General features: G+C 38.9%; 1 protein-coding gene and 1 long non-coding RNA gene across 8 annotated transcripts in view; one reads left to right on the forward strand and one right to left on the reverse strand.

Moving 5' to 3' along the window:
* Nucleotides 1-10,998, reverse strand: part of cdk10 (cyclin dependent kinase 10) — a 175,147-nt gene that overhangs the window by 87,698 nt on the left and 76,451 nt on the right. The window lies entirely within an intron of this gene.
* LOC144016809 (uncharacterized) lies at nucleotides 8,767-10,830 on the forward strand. The gene is made up of 3 exons (XR_013283020.1): nucleotides 8,767-9,038; nucleotides 9,547-9,600; nucleotides 10,511-10,830. It is a non-coding gene; the product is annotated as an uncharacterized LOC144016809 (long non-coding RNA).

The following is a 10,998-nucleotide window of genomic DNA, read 5'->3' on the forward strand; positions in this document are numbered from 1 at the left end:
CTTTGTTCCGGTCCATTTAAATAATTGATTCAATATATAAAAATATAGAAGACATTGTTGTTGTTCTTTTTTTACACATTTGTAGATACTAAAAATTTGTGGTGTTTTAAGATTAATGTTTACAAGCAACAAATGTCACTATAAGATTTGAATATTGAAATGAATCGTATCGAATCGAAAATTGTATCGTTCCCAAACTTAATTGAACCGTATCGAACCGTTCTGTTCTGAAAGATAATCGTTTTTCAATCGAATCGCAACTTGTGTATCGAGATACATATCGAATCGGCCTCATGTCAGAGATTCCCACCCCTACTTCACACATATGTTATTCTTTCTTTGTTGTGTGAAGTCTGGTGGCCTTCACACATATGTTATTCATTCTTTATTGTGTGAAGGCTGGAGGCCTTCACACATATGTTTTTCACTCTTTATTATTTCAGTTATTATTCCGACCACTTTTTTGTCCCGCATCTACTTCCACATTTTTCACCCAATTCACTCCATTCCAATTTCAAACTATTCCAAAAATTCAGTTCTTGTATTTTTATTATTCCTACGATTCACGCCTTACCCACAATTCCCGATTCCGTACCCGATTTTTCCCCATTATTCTTAATGGGAGATGCTACATTTCACATTTAATTCCACGTTTCACCCTATTCACATCATTCCAGCTTCAATATATTCCAGCAATTCATGCCATGAGCAATTCCAGCTTTCCAGGTTCAAAATTCACACCTTACTCACAATTCCAGATTACGTACCCAATTATTTCCCACATTCTACATTTTCCATTTACTTCCACATTATTCATCCGATTCACATCATTCCAGCTTCAATATATTACAGCATTTCACGCCATGAGCTATTCCAGCTTTTCAGGTTCAAAACTCACACCTAACCCACAATTCCCGATTTCGTACCCGATTATTTCCCACATTCTACATTTTCCATTTACTTCCACATCATTCATCCGATTCACATCATTCCAGCTTCAATATATTCCAGCAATTCATGCCATGAGCTATTCCAGCATTTCAGTTCCAAAATTCACACCTTACCCACAATTTTCGATTTTGCACCTGATTATTTCCCACCGTGGAGCTGTTCGACCGCGTGGTTTGGTTCATCCGCCGAAAATTCGTTCGTCAGCAGAGACTATATGCTCGCGAATTTAATGTTCGTGAGGCGAAAAGTTCGTGAGCTTAAGCGTTCGTCAGCGGAGGTTTTACTGTATTCCTAAAATTCACGCGACGCGTGCTTGTATTTTTATTATTCCTCCGATTCACGCCTTACCCACAATTCCCGATTTCGTACCTGATTTTTCCCCATTATTCTTAATGGGAGATTCTACATTTCACATTTACTTCCACATTATTCATTCGATTCACTTCATTCCAATTTCAGTACATTCCAGTATTTCATGCTATGAGCGATTCCAGATTTTCAGTTCCAAAATTCACAATTTCCGATATTATTTCAGTTATTATTCCGACCACTTTTTTGTCCCGCATCTACTTCCACATTTTTCACCCGATTCACTCCATTCCAATTTCAAACTATTCCAAAAATTCAGTTCTTGTATTTTTATTATTCCTACGATTCACGCCTTACCCACAATTCCCGATTTCGTACCCGATTTTTCCCCATTATTCTTAATGGGAGATTCTACATTTCACATTTAATTCCACATGTTTCACCCTATTCACATCATTCCAGCTTCAATATATTCCAGCAATTCATGCCATGAGCAATTCCAGCTTTTCAGGTTCAAAATTCACACCTTACTCACAATTCCAGATTACGTACCCAATTATTTCCCACATTCTACATTTCACATTTACTTCCACATTATTCATCCGATTCACTTCATTCCAACTTGATTACATTCCAGTAATTCATGCTATGAGTGATTCCTGCTTTTCCGTTCCAAATTTTACAATTTTCGATTTCGTAGCCGATTATTCCCGCATTATACATTTTCCATTTACTTCCACATTATTCATCCGATTTACTTCATTCCAATTTCAATATATTCCAGTAATTCAAGCCGTGAGCTCTTCCAGCTTTTCAGTTCCAAAATTCACAATTTCCGATTTCGTAGCCGATTATTCCCACATTCTACATTTTCCATTTACTTCCACATTATTCATCCGATTTACTTCATTCCAACTTCAATATACATTCCAGTAATTCACACAATGAGCTCTTCCAGCTTATCAGTTCCAAAATTCACAATTTCCGATTGCGTAGTCGATTATTCCCACATTCTATATTTTCCATTTACTTCCACATTATTCATCCGATTTACTTCATTCCAATTTCAATATATTCCAGTAATTCAAGCCGTGAGCTCTTCCAGCTTTTCAGTTCCAAAATTCACAATTTCCGATTTCGTAGCCGATTATTCCCACATTATACATTTTCCATTTACTTCCACATTATTCATCCGATTTACTTCATTCCAACTTCAATATACATTCCAGTAATTCACACAATGAGCTCTTCCAGCTTATCAGTTCCAAAATTCACAATTTCCGATTGCGTAGTCGATTATTCCCACATTCTATATTTTCCATTTACTTCCACATTAATCATTTGATTTACTTCATTCCAACTTCAATATATTCCAGTAATTCACGCCATGAGCTCTTGCAGATTTTTCAGCTCCAAAATTCACAATTCCCGATTTCGTTGTCGATTATTCCCACATTCTACATTTTCCATTTAGTGCCACATTATTCATCCGATTGACTTCATTCCAACTTCAGTACATTCCAGTAATTCATGCTATGAGCTATTCCAGCTTTTCAGTTCCAAAATTCACAATTTCCAATTTCATAGCCGATTATTCCCACATTCTACACTTTCCATTTACTTCCACATTATTTATCCGATTTACTTACTTCCAACTTCAGTACATTCCAGTAATTCATGCTATGAGCTATTCCAGCTTTTCAGTTCCAAAAGTCACAATTTCTGATTTCGTAGCCGATTATTCCCACATTCTACACTTTCTATTTACTTCCACATTATTCATCCGATTTACTTCATTCCAACTTTAACATATTCCAGCAATTCAGGCCACGAGCTCTTCCAGCTTTTCAGTTCCATAATTCACAATTTCCGATTTCGTAGCCGATTATTCCCACATTCTACACTTTCCATTCAACACCATTCAATATCATTCAACATCATTCAACAATATTCCAAATCTTTCCACAGGTATTCATTCAGCTCTCCAGCCTTCACACGCCATTTCTCCAGAAATGGCATTTTCTAGTTATTTCAGTTATTCCGACCACTTTTTTGGGAGCTATCTACTTCCACATTTTTCACCGGATTCACTCCATTCCAATTTCAAACTATTCCAAAAATTCACGCAACGACTGCTTCCATTTTTCTCAGTTCAAAAATTCACGGCTTACCCACAACTCCCGATTTCGTACCCGATTTTTCCCCATTATTCTTAATGGGAGATTCTACATTTCACATTTAATTCCACATTTTCACCCTATTCACATCATTCCAGCTTCAATACTTTCCAGCAATTAATGCCATGAGCAGTTCCAGCTTTTCAGGTTAAAAATTCACACCTTACCCACAATTCCAGATCACGTACCCGATTATTTCCCACATTCTACATTTTCCATTTACTTCCATATTATTCACCCTATTCACATCATTCCAGCTTCAATATATTCCAGCAACTCATGCCATGAGCTATTCCAGCTTTTCAGGTTCAAAATTCACACCTTACCCACAATTCCAGATTTCGTACCCAATTATTTCCCACATTCTACATTTTCCATTTACTTCCACATTATTCATCCGATTCACATCATTCCAGCTTCAATATATTACAGCATTTCACGCCATGAGCTATTCCAGCTTTTCAGGTTTAAAATTCACACCTTACCCACAATTCCCAATTTCATACCCGATTATTTCCCACATTCTACATTTTCCATATCATTCATCCGATTCACATCATTCCAGCTTCAATATATTCCAGCAATTCATGCCATGAGCTATTCCAGCATTTCAGTTCCAAAATTCACACCTTACCCACAATTCTCGATTTTGCACCCGATTATTTCCCACATTCTACATTTTCCATTTACTTCCACATTATTTATCCGATTGACTTCATTCCAACTTCAATATATTCCATTTCACGCCATGAGCTCTTCCAGCTATTCAGTTCCAAAATTCACGCGTTACCCACAATTCTCGATTTCGCACCCGATTATTTCCCACATTCTACATGGGCAATTCTACATTTCATATTTACTTCCATATTTTTCATCCGATTCACTTCATTCCAACTTCAATATATTTCACCAATTCATTTCCATGAGCTCTTCAATCTTAACACCTAACTTACCACGCACGCCGACCGTTTTCCAACTTACCAAGGTTTCTCGCCAACCTGGCCCCCCAAGGCGGTGGCCATTTTTGCCAATTGCTTAGGTATGCCTGTGATTCTTGCCAGGATATGCCCCGACCTGAACAGGAAGTGACCTAATATCAACAGGAAGGGACCTAAAATCAACAGGAAGTGACCTGTAATCAACAGGAAGTGACTTGATTTTAATAGGAAGTAACCTCATATCAATAGGAAGTGGCCTAAAATCAACAGGAAGTGACCCAATTTCAACAGGAAGTGACCTAATATCAACAGGTGTCACCCGATTTCAACAGGAAGTGACCTGAAATCAACAGGAAGTGAGCATGCTAGTGCTAAGTTAGTATGCTAATGCTAGCTTAGCATGCTAATGTTAATATTATCTTAGCATGCTAATTCTAAGTTAGCATGTTAATGCTAGCTTAGAATGCTAATGTAAGCGAATGCTAATGTTAACTTAACATGCTAATGCTAAGTTCGCATGCTAATGTTAATGTTAGCTTAGCATGCTAATACCAAGTTAGCATGCTAATGCTAAGTTAGCAAGCTAATGCTAATGTTAGCTTAACATGCTAAGTTAGCATACTAATGCTAATGTTAGCTTAGCATGTTAATGCTAATATTAGCTTAGCATGCTAATGTAGCATTAGCAACTAATGCTAAGTTAGTATGCTAATGCTAATGCTAGCTTAGCAAGCAATGCTAATGGTAGATTAGAACGCTAATACTATATTAGCATGCTATTGCTAATGTTAGCTTAGCATGCTAATGCTAGCTTAGTATACTAACGCAAATGTGACCTGATTTCAACAGAGTGACTATTACTCCATTGCTTAAATTTGCCACTCCTTACGCTATTGCTACTCAATTCTACCCTCCTTACTTCATTGCTTACTTAATTCTTCTCACTTTACTCCATTGCTTACCCGATTACTTGCTACTTCCTCCATTTCTTACTTGATTTCTTCATTGTTTTCTTGTTTCTTGCTGATTTAATTTTTACCTTTGTGCTATCATTCAACATCATTCAATATCATTCAATATCTTTCAATATCATTCATCATTCAACATTATTCCAAATCATTCCACAGGTATCATTCAGCTCTCCAGCCTTCACACACCATTTCCCCAGAAATGGCATTTCTAGTTGTTTATTATTATTGATTATTGATATTATTGATCTACTCTTTTAATTTTTATTTTCCTTTTTTTTGTGTTTTTGATATTTTTGTTTTAGTTGTTCTTTGTTTGATTTAATGTTTTTTTTGTTTGAGTTTGAGCACAATACTACATGTAGTCAATGTGTGTTTTTATGTACACATCCTTATTGTGATGCGACTGCTATTTGCTACATATGTTGTGCATTGTTTAAAAAAATTCAATAAAATGTTAATCTCAAAAAACAATATGCTGTGAAGGAAATGGTGATGAAGAAAGCGTGGGGAAAGATGGTGATGTACGAGATAGATAGAATATATTTCGACCACGACTACACTGCCAAAATGCTGCGACAGCATAAAGCCTACTCGGATGTCAAGAAGACACTATGGAAGGAGAATATCCGTTCTCAAACACCGCTTCACAAGATGCAAATTCACTGGGGAAGTGGAGTGAAGACGTACAACAGTGCCCAGGAAGTTGTCGCCGACACAAGGAAACGGGGCTACGAGATTGAGGACGCACCGGCGGATGCGGAGGACTCCCGCCTCAAGAAGACAGAGAATGTCGAGTGTTCAATAACGAGTGGACAACTAAATATCTTTTCACTGAACACCGATCATCTGCTGTTTGCCTGATATGCCAAGAAACTGTGGCGGTTTTTAAAGAGTATAATATTAGCCGTCACTTTGCCACAAAGCACGCCTAACTATGCAAGCTGTCAACAAAAGAACGGGAAGCTGTTGCTGAGAAGCTGGCAGCTAATTTAAAGGCTCAGCAAAGTTTTTTTCGCCATCAAACTGCCATTCAAGAGTCAAGTACCAAGGCCAGTTTTATGCTTTCATTCAAAATAGCAAAGACCCGTTTTTAAAAATGTATGGTGGAGACAGCAGGTATTTTGTACCGGCAAACCAAAGACAAATTTGAGCAAATCAGCTTATTACGGCGGACAGTCACTTGCCGTGTGGAATTAATAGATGAAGATATCACCAGCGGCTTAAACAAAAAGGCAGAGTCATTCACTGAATATTCTTTCGCACTGGATGAAAACAATGATGTCAAAGACACTGCTCAGCTCCTCATTTTTATCCGAGTAATCAACGACATTTTTGAAATAACGGAGGAGTTTTTGACAACGGAGTATCTGAAAGGACACAAACAGGGAGAGGACTTGTTTGACCGGGTATCTGCTGCCATCGATGATATGAAGCTTCCCTGGAGTAAGCTTGTCAACGTCACCACAGATGGATCTCCGAATTTAACGGGAAAAAAACGTTGGCCTGCTGAGGAGAATCCAGAATAAAGTGAAAGATGAAAACCCTGACCAGGATGTCATTTTCCTCCACTGCATCATCCACCAGGAATCTCTGTAAATTGGTGTTACAGCTGAATTATGTTGTGAGTCCTGTGGTGAAACTCGTCAACTTCATACGCGCACGGGGACTTCAACACCGTCAGTTCATTGCGTTCCTGGAGGAAACTGATGCGAATCACCAGGACCTGCTTTATCACTCCCATGTCCGCTGGTTGAATTTGGGCAAAGTGTTTCAACGAGTGTGGGAGCTCAAAGAGGAGATTGCCGTTTTTGGAGCGTCAGGGGAAGACTGATGAATTTCCTGAGCTGAGCAACAAGAGCTGGATGTGTGACTTTGCATTTATTATGGACGTATTTTCACACTTGAATGATCTCAACGTGAAACTGCAGGGGAAGGAGCCGTTTGTGCACGACATGTACACAAATGTGAAAGCCTTCAAATCCAAGCTGGCTTTATTCTCCAGGCAGATTTTGAACAAGTCATTCAATCATTTTCCTACACTAGCCACGCTGAAAGAGGCCGGAGCAGTGAAGAAATTGGATGCACTGAACGGAGAATTCTGCCGTCGGTTTTCGGATTTCGTCAAAATTGACAAGTCATTTCAGTTGCTGGCCTGTCCTCTGTCACAAGACCCCGAAACAGCTCCAGAGGAGCTTCAGTCCGACCCCGTCTTAAAAGAGAAGTTCAGCTCTCTGACACTAAATGATTTCTTCACTCAAAGAAGCCGCATTTCCAAATCTCCGGCTGAAAGCGCAGATGATGTTGGCTTTGTTCGGCTCAACCTACGTGTGTGAACAGACCTTCATGACCGTCATGAACATCAACAAAGCCAGCCACAGATACAAGTTAACAGACCTACACCTTAGCTCCATTCTGAGAATCGCCACAACACAACTAACTCCAGACTTTGATGCGCAGGCTAAAAAAGGAGACCAACAACACCGCTCCCATTAAAATGTGTGTCTCCGTAATGAGCACGTTGTCAAAAAAAAAAAAAAAACTGCGCGCAGATCAAATATAACGCGCTCCACAGACTGACTTGCTGCAACTGTTTCATCCTTGCACTGGTCGTGGTTGACTTTTGGCACCGGGGAAACAAATTGAACAGAAGGAGCAGGACATATACATTTGCATCTCCTACTGTTTTTGAAAATAAAAGACAGGCAGGAGGAGAGTGAAGGTGATAACAGAACTTTCAGTGCTTTAAAATAAAATGGTTATTTATTTGATTTTCAGTGTTTAAAGACTCATTTCAAAATCAGAGATTTTGTAGTTGTAATGTTTTTCTTCATTTTCATTGGAAATTAAAGCACATTTTCTCCATATCCCAAGATGTGTATTTTTTCTCCAATTAGGTGAGGTTACCAAAGCATGCCATCCATTTGCTCCTGTTCCGGCCCCTTTGTCAAAGGTTCAAACTCAATAGGCGCTTTCACACCGCAGGAACTTATGATGGAACTTCCATATGTTCCGGGGGAGTTTGTCCAAAGTTTGCTTTCACACACAAAACCAGTTCCGGGTCTGGGGGGGTCGGAACGGTACTACCTAAGTTCCTAGGCATGAGGAGGGTATTTGGGTGTACCCTGAACGACACAAGGTGGGGGCGTGTTGTCTAGTGTGCTATGATTGGTTGACTGGATGAGGAGGTGTGTCGTTTTGGTTAGATGATTTTTTTTTTTTTCCCGCGGTAAAGCCGCCATTTCTATACTATACTCTATCGGGCGCTACGACTTTTTCTTCAAACATTTCGGCAATGGAAGGATTAAAAAACCGAGAGGTGGACGGACGAGGAAGTACAAGCTCTCCTGAGCAAACATGGGACGAGGAGACCCAACGGCACTTCGAAAGTCCAACAAGAAACGATAATAACCACGAAGCTAGCAGAGTTAACATTACACACACAAAAGCAGGTGAGGGAAAAACTAAAGAAACTCCAACAGGACTAAAGGAAACTCAAGGACCACAACAACCACAGTGGAAATGACCGCAAAATTAATAAATGTATGAAAGACTGGACGACATTCTCGGCCACCGGATGGGTTGTACCACCAATAGTACAAAGGAGGACTCTGCAATCACCATGCTGGAAGCAATGTGCAAGGACACGGCAGTGTGCGAGGATTCATTGCCAACAGCCTTGCTAACACACGAAGGTAAGACAGAATTGCCTCATGCACATCTTTGTATATATATTTATTTAGGTCGATGCTTGGTCGCAACGTGGCTTTTACACCGCGCTAGCATTAAACTGTTAGCGTAGCATGTTAGCTTAAGCTTGGCAAAGTCACGCATCCAGGGCAACTCCGAGCCCATGTAATGTGAAATCATTCCTAAATCAATTAACCTAGTAAACGAAAAGTATTGTAGGCAGCTAACGCCGAAATAGCCCTGCTTTCAGTGACGAAATTGAAAAGCTTCGTGAAAAGGACGTGTGGAAGCTAGGCATACTATTCACTGTTAAAAGCAAAACAACCACTTCGGTTTTTTTGTGTGTTTTTTTCCCCTTAATACAAAGCTCTGCATTCAACGTAACTAAAAGTTTTAACTTGTTAGCCTCATCACCGAACAACTCATAAAAAAAACAAAAAAAACAACAACTCATAAACAGTTCTAGGGAAACTGAAACGTAAGAAAAATAATGTTATGTATTGTGACTTACAGCTGGACCTTCTCTGTGCTCTCCTTTACGTTATGATGCCTCCCTGAACAGTCCTGGTATGTTTCATTTCATTTTATATAACTTCAAAAGCTTCATTTAAAACTTTTAAAGCAACACCCCACTCACAATTAATTTTGCTTCGTTGAATAAGGCAGTGTGTTTGTTTGTTTATTGGACATTATAAACAAATGAGTAGCAGCTAACATTTTGAAAGAAAGAAGAAACTTATTGCAATCATTCATAATAGTTTACATGTTCAAAGGAGTAGAAAGAAGTTAAAAACTTGTCTAGTCCTACCCATTCTTTATATCTACTGACTCATTTCATTTAAAAAAAAAAAAAAAAAAAAAAAAAAAAAAAGTACATTACTGGAATGTATTAATTTACTACACATTTTCTTTTACTGGAATGTACTAAAAGAAAATGTGTAATCCTGCTTGTGTAAACAATTGCACCTTAACACATGCGTGCATTTGTCATTAACGTATGTACATGAAATTCATAGGCATACACAATAATAAATCCTCATACTCACATATACAATTTTCATTTCACTCATAATGGTGCATTGAGAAAGGGAAAAAAAAAAAAAGTTACATTCCTGCAATTTTACGAGTGTGTATTGCCTAAAAAAGCTTCAAGTGCATGCCGCCATATTTGGCAATGTAGTGTGGCATATTCTGTTCTGTAACTATGAAAAATGAAAGTACATTAACGTGAGGGCCGTGTTTTACCCCTACCTAAATCATTGTACTGTACTCTTACTCATTGCACGAATCTGTTGAAACCGTTTACGTCGATGCGTTAGGAAGGTACAAGCGAGGATGGTCCGTCCACAAGCAGAAACTGCGCCACTCGAACAGAGTTTCCTGCCCCTTTGTCAAGTTCCAATAAGTTCAAAGTCATGTAACTGGAAGCTCATCAAAAGTATTTACTGTCACTCATTGTACATTTACATCCCTATAGGTTAGCGGACACGGGACCGAGACCACCTATTTTTGGAATACCTGCACCAATTTGATGAAAAGAAGGGGGAGTCCACGAGTGCAATGTTCTTAGAAGAAATGCAGTTGCACAAGGAGGACCTTGAACTCAGACGCGAGCAGCACAAGGAGGAAGTTGACCTCAGAAGCGAGGAGCGCAAGGAAGATCAACACGTGGCACATGAGCTGGTTGAACAAAGGCACGACAGAGAGTTCCAAATGGGCTTCCTGGCAGTCCAAAACAGACTTGTGGACACAAATAAGCCAAATGCATAAGTAATAAATGCTTTTGTTTTCATATCACTTTTGTGGTTCTGTTTTTTTTTCCACACGAATAAAAACTTATGCTCAATGAATTCTTTTTAATGTTTTTATTTTTGACAAACAGTAATGCAAACATAATTACAGCGTCCCACCATTCAGAGGTTCTGATGTTCTTCCACTCCCTGCGCGTAACACACCCAAATTGGT

The sequence above is a fragment of the Festucalex cinctus genome, chromosome 3, assembly GCF_051991245.1.
Source record: "Festucalex cinctus isolate MCC-2025b chromosome 3, RoL_Fcin_1.0, whole genome shotgun sequence".
Taxonomy (NCBI): domain Eukaryota; kingdom Metazoa; phylum Chordata; class Actinopteri; order Syngnathiformes; family Syngnathidae; genus Festucalex; species Festucalex cinctus.